We start from the raw sequence: 13,822 nt of genomic DNA, 5'->3' as shown, positions 1-13,822 counted from the left end.
GGAAAAACTACTTCTCTTGATTATATGTACAGATGACATATGGAAGTCAAAGATTATATATAGGAATAGTATCCTGAATAATTTCCATTTGATCTGTCCGGAGGTGGCCCCATCTAGGGCAGACATGTCTACACTATGAAACTACAAGTCCCATCATGCCTTACCACAGTTTTGCTATTCGGAATGTTAACACTATGGCAATGCATGGTGGAATGTGTATTTTCACAACAGCTGGGGGGGGGGGGGCAAGTTTGGGCATGCCTGGTCTAGGGTGTATTGGTGTGATACAGTTGGTATATCTTGCTGACAGTTCAGATAGGCAGTATACTCAATGGATGGTTGCATACTTTCTAAAAGTCCTAATTTGGTTGACGGCCACACCTCCCATGAAAAGTACCTGGGCCTGGCCAGACTCTCTACTGCTCTGCTCACGTGGCCAGCGCCAAAACAAATGTCGTTGAAACCAACACTAAAATACATGGGGTTAATACATCACTCCACCTTGTGTCAAACCTTGTGTCAAACCACAAGCCTATACTTTTCAAAAAATACCCCCCTCCTCCTCCATTAAGCAGATAAACAATTCCTTACCATAATCTACAGAATATCACAAATATATCCCCCCTTCCCCAACGGAGCCCAGAAAAACTCCAGAAATCATTACACTCCAGATAATACCCACTCTCTGTTTAACAGGTGTCACAATAATAGATATAGATAGGCATTCATCCTTCCCAAGATAAACTTGTAAAACTTGCCACTCCTACTGGAAGAAGGAGCCATCACCACTACAGGGACGTGCAGTCAGGGGAGGCAGTGCCTAGCCTGTCATAAATAATAAACATAATAATAATACAAAGAAAATACTTATTACACATATTCTGTCATAATTATATGCCTTATATTATTTTAATCATTTTTAATCCATTTTATTGTTTGGAGGCACCCGGGGAGGGGGTTTGGTTATCGGCAGGGGGGGGGGGGGGCATTGGCGGTGGTGGCCAGGAGGGGAGGAGAGGGTGAGATGGTGGTGTCTCTGTACAGTGCTTCTCTACACATAGCCACCACCGCACGTCACTGCACCACTATGCCTATGCTGGATGCTTTGCCCATTTTATGCTTCACAAAATGTTTTATGTTGTTGAAGTGATTTTTGGCCCCCTCCACAGTGCACTTCAGTGTACAGTTCATCTCCTCCAAGATCTGGTGCAAAAGAGTACACTTCTTCTGGTTACGGGTCCTGGAGGATTAAGATCAGGGGCGGATTGGGGACTAAAAGTGGCCCTGGAAAATTTCTGAAAGTGGCCTCATGTGGGTGGCAACAAATCAATAAAAGGCAGAGCTAACATTACTGTAGGCAGTATTATTACATCACTATACGTAGATACATCGTTGACAGGCAAAACTAATGCCACATTTTCGTAAAATAGGGACAACAGGGATAGTGCGCGCCGAAAATCGACACCGAGAGAGACAAGGAGAGCGCAGAGAGAGACAAGGAGAACGCAGAGAGAGAGAGAGAAGGAGAGCGCAGAGAGAGACAAGGAGAGTGCAGACAGACAGAGAGAGAGAAGGAGAGCGCAGAGAGAGAGAGAGAGACAAGGAGAACACAGAGAGAGTGAAGGAGAGTGCAGAGAGAGAGACAAGGAGAGTGCAGAGAGAGAGAGGCAAGGAGAGCGCGGCAAGGAGAGCGCAGAGAGAGAGAGGCAAGGAAAGCGCAGAGAGCGAGAGAAAAGGAGAGTGCAGAGAAAGAGAGACAAGGAGAGCCTAGAGAAAGACAAGAAGAGTGCAGAGAGAGACAAGGAGAGTGCAGAGAGAGAGAGAGACAAGGAGAGCACAGAGAGAGAGACAAGGAGAGCACAGAGAGAGAGAGAGACAAGGAGAGCACAGAGAGAGAGAGAGACGAGGAGAGCGCAGAGAGAGAGAGAGACGAGGAGAGCGCAGAGAGAGAGAGACAAGGAAAGTGCAGTGAGAGAGAGACGAAGAGAGCATAGAGAGAGGGAGACTAGGAGAGCGCAGAGATGGACAAGGAGAGCGCAGAGACAGAGAGACAAGGAGAGCGCAGAGAGAGAGAGACAAGGAGAGCGCAGAGAGAGACGAGGAGAGCGCAGAGAGAGAGAGAGATGAGGAGAGCACAGAGAGAGAGACGAAGAGAGCATAGAGAGAGAGATGAGGAGAGTGCAGAGAGAGAGAGCACAGAGAAGGACAAGGAGAGCGCAGAGAGAGAGAGAGAGAGACAAAAATAAGGGGGAGAGAGAGATAGAGAGAAAGAGGAGAGCAAAGTGAGAAAAAGAGACAGAGAGGAGATAGAGCAGAGAGGGAGAGAAAGAAAGAGAGTGAAGAGTGGGGGAAAGGGAGAGGAGAGAGTTGAAAATGGTATGTGTCTCCCCCCTCCCCCCCTTCCTTCTTCACTTTCAATATACAAGGCAAATAGTGTACCTGGTCAGGGGGGCAACAGCGGGTACCATAGAGGAGGCGAGTCCATTGGTGGAGGCAGAGGCGGCAGGTCCCGTAGAGGAGGCAGAGGCGGCAGGTCCCGTGGAAGAGGCAGGCAGAGGCGGCAGGTCCCGTGAGAGAGGCGGCGGGTTCTGTGTGGAGGGAGATCGGGCAGCAGTGGGTCATGTGGAGAAGACCATAGAAAATGAGGCCGCGAGTTCGGGGAGAGAGAGAAGGAGAGAACAGAGAGATGAGGAGAGCGCAGAGAGAGAGGCGAGGAAAGCGCAGAGAGAGTGAGGCAAGGAGAGCGCAGAGAGAAAGAAGCAAGGAGAGCGCAGAGAGAGAGGCAAGGAGAGCGCAGATAGAGAGAGGCAAGAAGAGCGCAGAGAGAGAGAGACAAGGAGAGAGCAGAGAGAGACAAGGAGAGAGCAGAGAGAGACAAGGAGAGTGCAGAGAGAGGCAAGGAGAGCGCAGAGAAAGAGAGACAAGGAGAGCGCAGAGAGAGAGAGACAAGGAGGGAGCAGAGAGAGACAAGGAGAGCGCAGAGAGAGGCAAGGAGATCGCAGAGAGAGAGAGAGACAAGGAGAGCGCAGAGAGAGAGAGAGACAAGGAGAGCGCGGAGAGAGAGAGAGACAAGGAGAGCGCAGAGAGAGAGAGACAAGGAGAGCTCAGAGAGAGGCAAGGAGAGCACAGAGAGAGAGGCAAGGAGAGCGCAGAGAGAGAGACGAGGAGAGTGCAGAGAGAGACGAGGAGAGCGCAGAGAGAAAGATGAGGAGAGGGCAGAGAGAGACGAGGAGAGCACAGAGAGAGAGGAGAGCGCAGAGAGAGAGCACAGAGAGAGACAAGGAGAGTGCAGAGAGAGAGACAAGGTGAGCGCAGAGAGAGACGAGGAGAGGAGAGAGAGAGAGAGGGGAGAGCAAAGTGAGAAAAAGAGGAGGGGAGGAGATAGAGCAGAGGGAGAGAAAGAAAGAGTGGGGGAAAGGGAGAGGAGAGGGTTGAAAATGGTATGTGCCCCCCCCCCATTTCTTCACTTTCAAAATAAGGCAAATAGTGTACCTGTTTAAAAAAGTCAGTCCACACAGTCTCAAGCGCTCTCCCCCTGCAGCTGCTGAATCCCAGGTGAAAATATTCAATCAATGGTTATTTCAATGGACAATCTCTATGCAAATTATCCAAACACAGGGAAAACCCGAAGGGTCACCACAGTGGCAGTGTGGTGCCTGAAGGGAAGAGTACCAGTGAAGGAGCAGCATTTCATCCTGCTAAAGAAATCCCACTGAGAAACATCTAAGTGGTAGGAGATTCTGCCCCCGAGAGGTCCGGTGAGCCTATTTTAAAACTTTTTTTCTGTAAGGAACGAGACTGTATACTGTGTTTTATATTTTGTATTTTTTGCAATTTTTTATTCATATCTTTGGGAAAAGTTTTTTACTTATATCTTTGGCAAAAGTTTTTTTGCATATATATTGGCTTCATAAATAAAAGTTTTTTAAGTAAAAGAAGAAAAAACTTCTGGAATAATCTGTTAATTTTGAAAACCTGCGAACCCCATATAAAGAATTGCACATTAACCCAGCGCTGCAGATAATCCCTGTTTCTGCATAGAAATAGTGTACCTGGTCAGGCTGGTGAGGTGGCGGGTGGAGGGTCCATTGGTGGAGTTTGAGGTGGCAGGTCCCGTAGAGGCAGAGCCTCAGATAGAACAGCGGATGGGAGGAGGCGGGGTCACTAGCTGTGACTGCAGCCATCCACCTCCAGTGACGCTGCCTGCCGCTGTCACACTGTAGTTGTCAGTGTGTGTGCAACTGCCAGGCAGCATCCCGGCAGCAGCATTAGGAGAGGCTCAGATAGAAAAGCGGGGGGGGGGGGGGGGGCGGGGTCACTAGCTGTGACTGCAGCCACCCAGCCCGTCACACTGTAGTTGTCAGTGTGTGCGCAACTGCGCATGCGCGACTTTCAGCGGCGGCGGCCTCACTAGTGTCGGCCTCCCGGGAAAGTTCCCGGTAGATATACTGGCCAATCCGCCCCTGATTAAGATCCAAGGAGATACTATAGTCATAATGGTGCATGATCACATTCTCCTCATATTTAAGAATGTGTTGTGCACTTATGAGTTGATGTATCAAGCAGGGAACAGAGTAGAGGAGAACTTGCCCATAGCAACAAATCAGCTTTGAGGTCCAGATGGGGCTGCTCTCATCCTTGCTGCCAGATGATATGTCACTGGCTTTAAGTATGTGCAAGAAAATGATTGTTTAGCATTCAAATTCAGAGCCTGAGATAGGACACAAACCTTGTTTCATTGTTTGAAACCTTGTTTCATGCACAATTAATATATATATAGTGTGTATTTCATGTGTTTGATGTGTTTTTACCATGAAAATGCAAGATACTGTACCTCATTGAAATATAAAAATATTCCAAAATAATCAGTTATCCAAAATACTACTGGTCCCCAGCATTTTGGATAAGGCATACTCAACCTGTACTATAAATTGATAGGTAGAAGCTGTTTGGCTTGCTATGGCCACTCTTTTCATCGGTGGATACCCCTCATTTCTCCTCTACATACTACCAGATCTCCTCAGCCCTCCTGATCTGACTATCCTCTTCTATCACAACAAAAATACTTAACACTCTTAAATCAAAGAAAATAATAAACCCCTTTACTGCTCACTCTCTCACAGATGTTCAATAGACACCCACACCACAGACACTCACAAATAATGACAAAACTGTCACGCCCAAGAAGACTGTGGATATAGCTCAGGATTTTCATTTGGTGCTGGAAAAGTACTGGGAAGTTCAAAGTTTGCTGGTTTGATGTGATGTGACCACATAGACTACCGACAACACAGAATTAGAAACCGATGAATGATGAGACCAGATGATATTGGAACTGGAGATTAAGTAGATGGATTGGACCAGAGTTTCTAAAAAAAAAACGGACCATGGAGATGATAACGGAAACAGAGATTATCCAGATGGACTAGAATGGAGTTAGTGAAGAAATACAGGGAGACATTTATTGGGATGAGATGTCCCGACTTTTGCAATTTTTAGGCAAAAATCTGTCAAATTCACAAGTTTATCCAAAATTGCCTACTTAATAGGATGCAAACTGGGATAAAAATCACACTGTTTGCCACGCGCATTCTGAACTGTCGATTTTTCAACACACTTCAATTCATCCAGATGTTTTCCCATTAAAAAGTATACAATTCACAAATTTATTAGGATGCGATTTTGGAAAATTGTTACCAAAATTTGCACAAAAACACAAACAGAGAAGGTTCTGAAAGATGATTTTGACAGAACCATGCACAGACCAGTGCGATCTTTGCATGGTTCTGTCCAAAAATGCGTAAAAGTTCAAAACATTTTTTAAAAATGGCGTTGGGTCACCTCCTGAGCATAACAGTCCCGGGCTCCTCTCTGACTCTCAACACAGGTGCTCCACATGGTGGTGTGCTCAGCCCTCTCCTGTAGGCGCCATTCACTCATAACTGTGTTGCAAAACACAGCTCTAATGTCATCCTCAAGTTTGCCGACAACACTTGGATCCTGGGTCTCATTACGAATAACGATGAGAGAGGAGGTCAAGGCACTAACTGGATGGTCCAAAGATAACAACCTCTCTCTTAATGTCAGCAAAACAAAAGAGATGATTGTGGACTAAAGGAAACATCAAGGAGATGGTCATAGGCCAATTTTTATTGGAGATACCAAGGTTGAAAGGATGAGCCTCTGTGTTCACATCACTGAGGATCTTTTTTTGCCTTTTCATGTTGATACTGTGGTGAAGAAAGCTTGTCAGCAGCTCTATTTTCTGAGAAGATTAAGGAAGTTATGGGCTCCAAAATTCTGACCAACTTTTAGAGATGTACCATTGAGAACTTGCTGACTGGCTGTGTTACGGTGTGGTATGGGAACTGTTCTGCCCAAAGTCGCAATTCACTACAGCGAGTAGCGAGAGTGGCTGAGCGAACCAGTGGCTTCCTGCCATCCAGGATATCTATCACCAGCGGTGCCTGTGGAAAGTTCGTAGTATTATTAAAGGCCATAGTCACCCAGTTCGTAGCCTTCTCTCCCTGTTACTATTGGGGAGGAGGTACAGGAGCATGGCTGCTCGCACTGCAAGACACAAAAATTGTTTATATCCTTAGTCCACTAGGTTGTTGATTCTATAGTACTGTATTTTCATTATGATTTTGGACATATACTACGGATGACAGGTCTTTTTATTTGTGACATTTGTATTTTATTTACATTCTTTATCCTTAAATGTATAACCTTAATGTTGCAGCTTTATATTTATTATTTAGTTGTTTTATTGCTGAGTTGACCAACTTTTTTTGGCCAGCACATTTCATTGTATGTTTACTTTGTGTAACACTGCATATGATAAATAAACAAAACTTGGACTTGAATAACCTGATTGGCCAGCCTGATCATGTGACCAAAAACAATATGGGAGCACCCCTAGCTGGTACCGGCAGGAAATGACCCCGCTGGGTCGAACAGGACCTTGTGTGTTCCTCCTGCAGCAAGCGAGGTGGTAGTTTCAGATTGAGGCGTGACATTTTTGTGTGTGCATACATCTTCAGAGATATTCTACTACTAATTATAGTGTCTTCAAATGTAACTTCCCATGCGAAATCCAAAAAATCAACACTAATTGCCATTCCACAAAGCAAATACATACACTATTGAAAGACAAAGACGCAAGTGAAAATGCTTGTTATTAAATGTGCGCTTTTTGTTCCAGTGATAATTGGCGATTAAGAGCAATTTATAATCTCACCCAAAATAGATAATTAGTATTACATTTCCTAAAGCTTCTAAAAATGAAAAGAGGTGATGTTGCGCATAGCAACCAATAATTTTCTAAGATGCAAAAGAGAAATGATAGACAGAATCTGATTGGGCAACATGACCTTTTCATTTTTAGAAGCTTTAGGGAATTAACCCCTTAATACCTTTCCGTCATGCAGTGCATCTTCTAGAGCAGTGGTCTGGGAACTCGGTCCTCATTACCCCACACAGTGCATGTTTTGCTGGTAACCGTGCAGGTGCACAGGTGTACTAATTATTCACAGACACATATTATAAGGTCCGCAGGAGGAGTTAATTATTTCACTTGTGATTCTGTGAAGAGACCTGCAAAACATGCACTGTGTGGGGTAATGAGGACCGAGTTCCCTGACCACTGTTCTAGAGATTTTGCTGTTGAATCTAAATACAGTATGTGCATTTTTTCTTACAGACACTAGATGGCACTCTTAGCATTTAAACATATCTTTCTTTTAAATCATTGGCATAATTTGAACAAAAAACGGTAATTTAAGGTAGAAATTAACTGTAATGCTTACTACATGCAAATCATAGAGAATCAGAAATCAAAATCTGTCCGGCCATTTGTCTTTACAAGTATCCACACGTCACGACAAAATAAATTACTTTTTACTTAATGCATAAAAAAAATGAGTGTCTTTGGATGAGAAAAAAAACCCCAATGGTTAGCAAGCCTCATTTAGGGCCCAATTCAGACCTGATCGCACATCTGTGAATTCACACGGTGTCCGATTATCGATACACTGCACTGGCGTATGGCTCCCAGTATGCATTCGCGACGCCATGCTGCGATGAAATCCTGCTACTATTTCTATTTGCAGGCCGCTCGCAATGGTGATTGACAGGAAGTACGTGTCTGAGGGGTGGAAACCAGCCGTTGAGTGGGTGTGCTAAGAAAAATGCTATGCGTACCAGAAAAAACACTGGGAGTCTCAGGGAAAACACAGGTGTAGAAAAGAAAACAAAGATTTCAAGCAGCGCTTGTGCAGAATAAATTGTATATTTACTTATTTACTATAATTTCATAAAAAATGTGTTGTGGCCAGCAACATGGACAGGACATACATACATAAATGACAAACAATTCCCCTTGGATACTAGTATTTAGCAGGTTAGTTTATGCATGCAATCATCCAGATGGTTAGTCTTAGGGCTTGATAGGTTATTATTAACGTTGTTAGTATAGATACAGTCCCCACTTTAAGTGTGTCTAAGCGTTTTAGGGGAGGGTGTGTGACGTCAGCTGAGTAAGTCTCTGGCTACTGTGAGCCTGCGATGAATTGTGCCCAGTGTAAAAATCATTCAATGGTGAGTCTGTTACAATGGGTTTTGGACATATTCGCACGGCTGAGACGGGATGTGTAGCCGTATGCATCAACTCACAAACCACACGCATTCATTTGCAAGGTGGGATTTCACTCTAAAGGGGCGGCATCTTAACTGAGCACTGGCTTTGTTTTATAGATAGACTTATTCAGTGGTGTAGCCAGGTTTTTAAGTAAGAGGGAGAAAGGGGTAACAAATAAGTGGATGCAGTGTTCGTCCCAAACCCCCTTCTATTTTAATCCTGCTCTGGATACACAAATGACATCCCATCAAATGGTGCCAAATTAAGGTCCACATGGGCATGCACAGTGGGAATGTGACTTGTGGTTTCTGGGTGGAACGAGTGATGTGGGGGTGTGGTATTCAAATGTTCTGGCCAGTATGTCAGTTGCACATGTCAAGTTGCATGATTTGTAGTGTAAATGGCATCACTTTAGTGGAGAAATATGTCTGATGTCCCGAAACAATAATTCTTCTAATACCTGGAGAGAATTAAGTGGTACTGTATTTATTTCATACTTGGCTACTAGGGAGCACACTGTGTGGTTAAAAGCAGCTGTTATAATCCTGTGATGGTATTCATTTATGCATATAGAAATTTGGCAGGGGTGGCAAAATCAACTCTGCATGGGATAGAGATGGCTATTGTTATGCCTATCAGCAATTGTTACAATTGATGTTGAACCTTTGTGCAATCACATATGTCGGCCCAGGGCCGGTGCAAGGCTTCCCAGCACCCTAGGCGAAACGTCAACCTACTCCCCCCCCCTCAGACCCCCCCAAAAAAAAGTGGTCATCCAAACCCCTGGGAAGGTGGCCAAGTCGCTTGCTTTTCCTGGAGGTCCTCTGCACCCTCCCCTTGCCACCCACAACAGAGTACAAGGAGGAGGGGGCAGCAATGTAGGAAGTATGACTCAAGGGAAAGTATAGAGGTGAGGTCTTAGAAGTTCCGCAGCAGCCACCTGCATTAAGTACAGTTAGGATCCTCATAGACAGCCTTGATTTTTTGATTTGCAGACTTGGTGGCCCCTCAGATCCCGGCGCCCTAGGCAGCTGCCTAAAGCTGCCTAGTGGTAGAGCCGGCCCTGTGTCTGCCATATACATCCAGGGGTGCCCTGTCTGCTGTAAAATCCAGTCTACTATAAACAATTGTGGTACCCCAACAACTTAGAAGAGTATTGGGAGTGATACTAGCCTATGTTTCTGTTTAATGAATTATTATTATTATTATTATTATTATTATTTCATATGTGTTTTTGTAAATAATTAGTGTATGTGAATATACAAGTGGATAAATCCCAGCAGCCTCGGCAGCTGCACAAGCAGATAGTAGCAGGTCACATGACTTTTGAAGCTGCTGGGACTGGCTGCAGCTTGCTGAGGTAGTCTGTTAGGGGAGTAGAGAGAGTCTCCTGAGGGTAGGAGTTGGAAGCGGCCATCTTAGTAAAAGAGCACGGCTGCGCTGACAGGGAGGCTGAGAGAAATCTTCTGAGGCAGCACTGATAAAGAGGCGTAGGAATCGCTTTGACCATGTTACTTTCCAGTAGCATAACTACAGAGGGTGCAGGAGATGAAGCTGCTATGGGGATTGGTGGCTTCGGGGTACCCAAAGGCCCAGCAGGCATTTCACTGCACCCTCTTGCAGAGGAATTAATAGCACAGCTTTAGTATTCTCCTCATAAAGAATAGTTTATTTGAATATAACAAAATTGCCTATTGGGACGCCAATAACAGCAGATTTGCAACAGTTAAACAGCAAACATATATTGTTAGTGTTAACATATAGTGACATTCAGCCGGTGTCAATTACCTTTGTATGTACTCTTGTGGATTACAAATAAGACCACTGTTCAGCGAAGGACTTTAGATTTGGGTGAGTTATTCTGTTTCTGTGCAGGGTAAATACCGACTGCTTTATTTTTACACTGCAATATAGATCTCACTTTGAAGTAAAACCCCACTCAAATCTGACTCTCTGCACAAGTAACATCTACCCCACCTGCTCAAAGATTGAATAGTAAAGTGACGCATACATGCTTAATTATCTAACATATATTGCTTTCAAAAGGCATTGTAATTTAACTTTGAAGGAGAGTTTGAAGAGATTCTACAAAGTTATACTTACCAGATTTCAGTCCCAGTATAATAAATTTATAATATCCTGAGTTAAGAATTATGGGTGAGTGGGTCCTGTTCTCTGAGAACCAGACCCCCTGGACTTCTCGAGCCGGGATCCGAGCCAGACATTTATTCCAGGAGGCAAAACATCATAATCCCACTGTCAGATTCTCATGGGTTTTGGATTCCATATAAATCTCTGCTGTTCTGCGCCATCTTCACTCCAGCTTTAGAGAGTGTGGGAGACAGACCTTTTGTCTGTCTATGGTTGGTGGCTGCTGCTATGTCTGCTGTATCAGTCCAGGGATGCCCTCTCTGCCAATTAATTCCAAGGGTGCTTCCCTGTCTGCCATATTTTTTCCAGGGTTGCTCCCTTGTCTGCTGTATAAATCAAAGGGTGCTGCCTGGTCTGACATATAATTCCACAGAAAGCTGCCATGCCTGCCATATAATTCCAGGGTTGTCCTGTCTGCTGTATAATTCCATGGGTGCTGCATTGTCTGCTGTACAATTACAGAGGTGGTGCATTGTCTGCTATTTAATTCCAGGGGTGTCCTCTCTTCCATATAATTCCAGAAGTGCTGCCATGTCTGCCTCATAAATCAAGAGGTGCTGTGCTGTCTGCTATATTATTCTAGGGGTGCTGCCCTGTTTGCTATATAATTACAGGGGTGCTGCCTTGTCTGGCATATAAATCAGGGAGCGCTCTGTCTGCTGTTTAATTCCAGGGGTGCCGTCTCGTCTGCTGCATAAATCAAAGGGGTTGTCTTGTCTGCTCTATAATTCCAGTGGTGCTGCCCTGTCTGCCATATAATTCCATGGTTTCCCTCTCTGCCATATAAATCAAGGGGTGCTGCCCTGTTTGACATAAGTATCAGGGGTGCTGCACAGTCTGCCATGTTATTCCAGTGTTGCTTCCTTGTCTGTCATATAAATCAAGGGGTACTGTCCTGTGATGCCATGTCTGCTTTATTTATCCCGGGTGCTGCCTTGTCTACCATATAAGTCAAGGGGTGCTGCCCTGTCTGTCATATAATTCCAGGGGTGCCCTGTCTGCCTTTTTAATTCCAGGGGAGCTGTTCTATCTGCCATATAATTCCATGGGTGCTGCCTTGTCAGCTGCAACAATTGGATTTGTGTTATCTTACAATGCCACCAATAAAGTGAGAGCATTACACCTGGGCACATTTCAACATGTCCCATGTTTTGCTCACACAATAGATATGGTGCAGATTTTTTTTTTTAAATAATAGGGGCGTGCAAGAGATGTTGTCGGTTACCTGAAAAATGTACTGCCAATTTCAATATTCAGTAACTACATGGACTCTTGGACTTACCCTTGCTATCACCTTAAGCAAACGGTACTTATGAAGTGGAATTCTACCCTTTACAGTATATACTTCAGAGGATGGAGGCATGGCCAGTGCAAGGCACTGGAGTGCCCCAGGCGAGGGGGGTGCGACTGGGGGGTGCGGCTAGCCTGTCCCATGGTGGGGGGCAGCTTCGGGGGGTCTGAGGGGTTCCTGCGGCGCTGTCTGCAAGCCACGGTTAGACGGGTCCCTGCAGCTCTGTGTATTAAGTTGGCGGGGCCCCTGCAGTGACTTGGAAATAACTAGCGCTATCTGCCAGGCGGTGGTAGGGGAAGCGCTTCTGATTTTGAAAACACTGGTCGCACGCTGATTGGCTGAATCAGACTGAAGGAGCTTACTACAATTACTGACATTTAATGCTGTCACCATTGAAAGAATGGTGGAGGATTATATCATTGATAACATCCAATTAGGCATGTCAGACAGTCCGTTTCTATACTGGGAGGAAAAAGAGGCAATTTTGGAGGACCTTGCACAAACTGAATTTGTTTTACCTAAGTTGCCCACCCTCCCATATGCACTCCAAAAGAGTTTTTAGCGCAGCCGGGAGCCTTGTCAGTGATTGGTATAGGAGGTTACTTCCACAAAATTTGAAAATATGATGTTCATCAAAATTAATTACAAATTCTACCAGGATGACCTTTACCAGCAAGTGTAGAGGGACTTGTAATGCCTCACAAGTAGAGATTAATTGCTTCTTTGTTTGTGGGGCCCCAAACAAACCAATAGTTGGGGCAGACGCTGTGAGTGGAAATTTATGTTATTGAGGTTAATAATACTGTAGGAACAAGCCCTATATTCTGGGATTTTAGCTGTTTTTATGATTTTTTAAAATAAATCCAGATCCAAAACCAAAACCCGCAAGGATTGTTTTGGCAATACCAATCCAGATCCAAAACACAAACTAGATGCAGATCCAAAACCAAAACCCCAAACCCTAAAAATGGCCAGGTGCACAACCCTAATGAAAATGCATGTACAGTGCCTTTCAAAAGTATTCACCCCCTTTGCTTTTTACCTATTTTGTTACATTACAATCTGTAATTTAAATGGTTTTTCTTAATCCGAATTTTATGTGATGGATCTGCACAAAATAGTCTAAGTTTGTGAATTGAAATGAAAAAAAAAAACAACTTCGGATTCTCGCAGGATTTGGATTCTATATAAGACGCACGCGTGCCCCGCCATCTTCACTCTATTATAGGAGAGGGAAGAGGGTGGTTGGGATCTGTGCTCTGTGCTGTGCGCTTTTGATGGTGCTGCAGTGCTCACTCGATTAGGGTCTGCACGCAGGGGATGCTGACTGTACACAAGTCCAGTGTACAGGGGCTGCAGGGGCTGTGTTCAGTGTGACAGGGGCTGTGTCCAGTGTACAGGGGTTGTGTCCAGTCTACAGGGGCTGTGTACAGGGGCTGTGTCCAGTGTACAGGGGCTGTGTCCAGTGTACAGGGGCTGTGTCCAGTGTAGAGGGGATGTGTCCAGTGTACAGGGGCTGTGTCCAGTGTACAGGGGCTGTGTACAGGGGTTTTGTCCAGTGTACAGGGGCTGTGCACAGGGGCTGTGTCCAGTTTACAGGGGCTGTGTACAGGGTGCATTGGCCAGTGTGACAGGGGCTGTGTCCAGTGTGACAGGGGCTGTGTCCAGTGTGACAGGGGCTGTGTCCAGGGTGACTGCCTTTGTCCAGGGGCAGTGTCCAGTGTGACGGCTATGTTCAGTGT

This window comes from Crinia signifera, chromosome 1 (genome assembly GCF_055691185.1).
Source record: "Crinia signifera chromosome 1, ASM5569118v1, whole genome shotgun sequence".
NCBI classification, from domain to species: Eukaryota; Metazoa; Chordata; class Amphibia; order Anura; family Myobatrachidae; genus Crinia; species Crinia signifera.
This window is presented reverse-complemented; position numbering follows the sequence as displayed.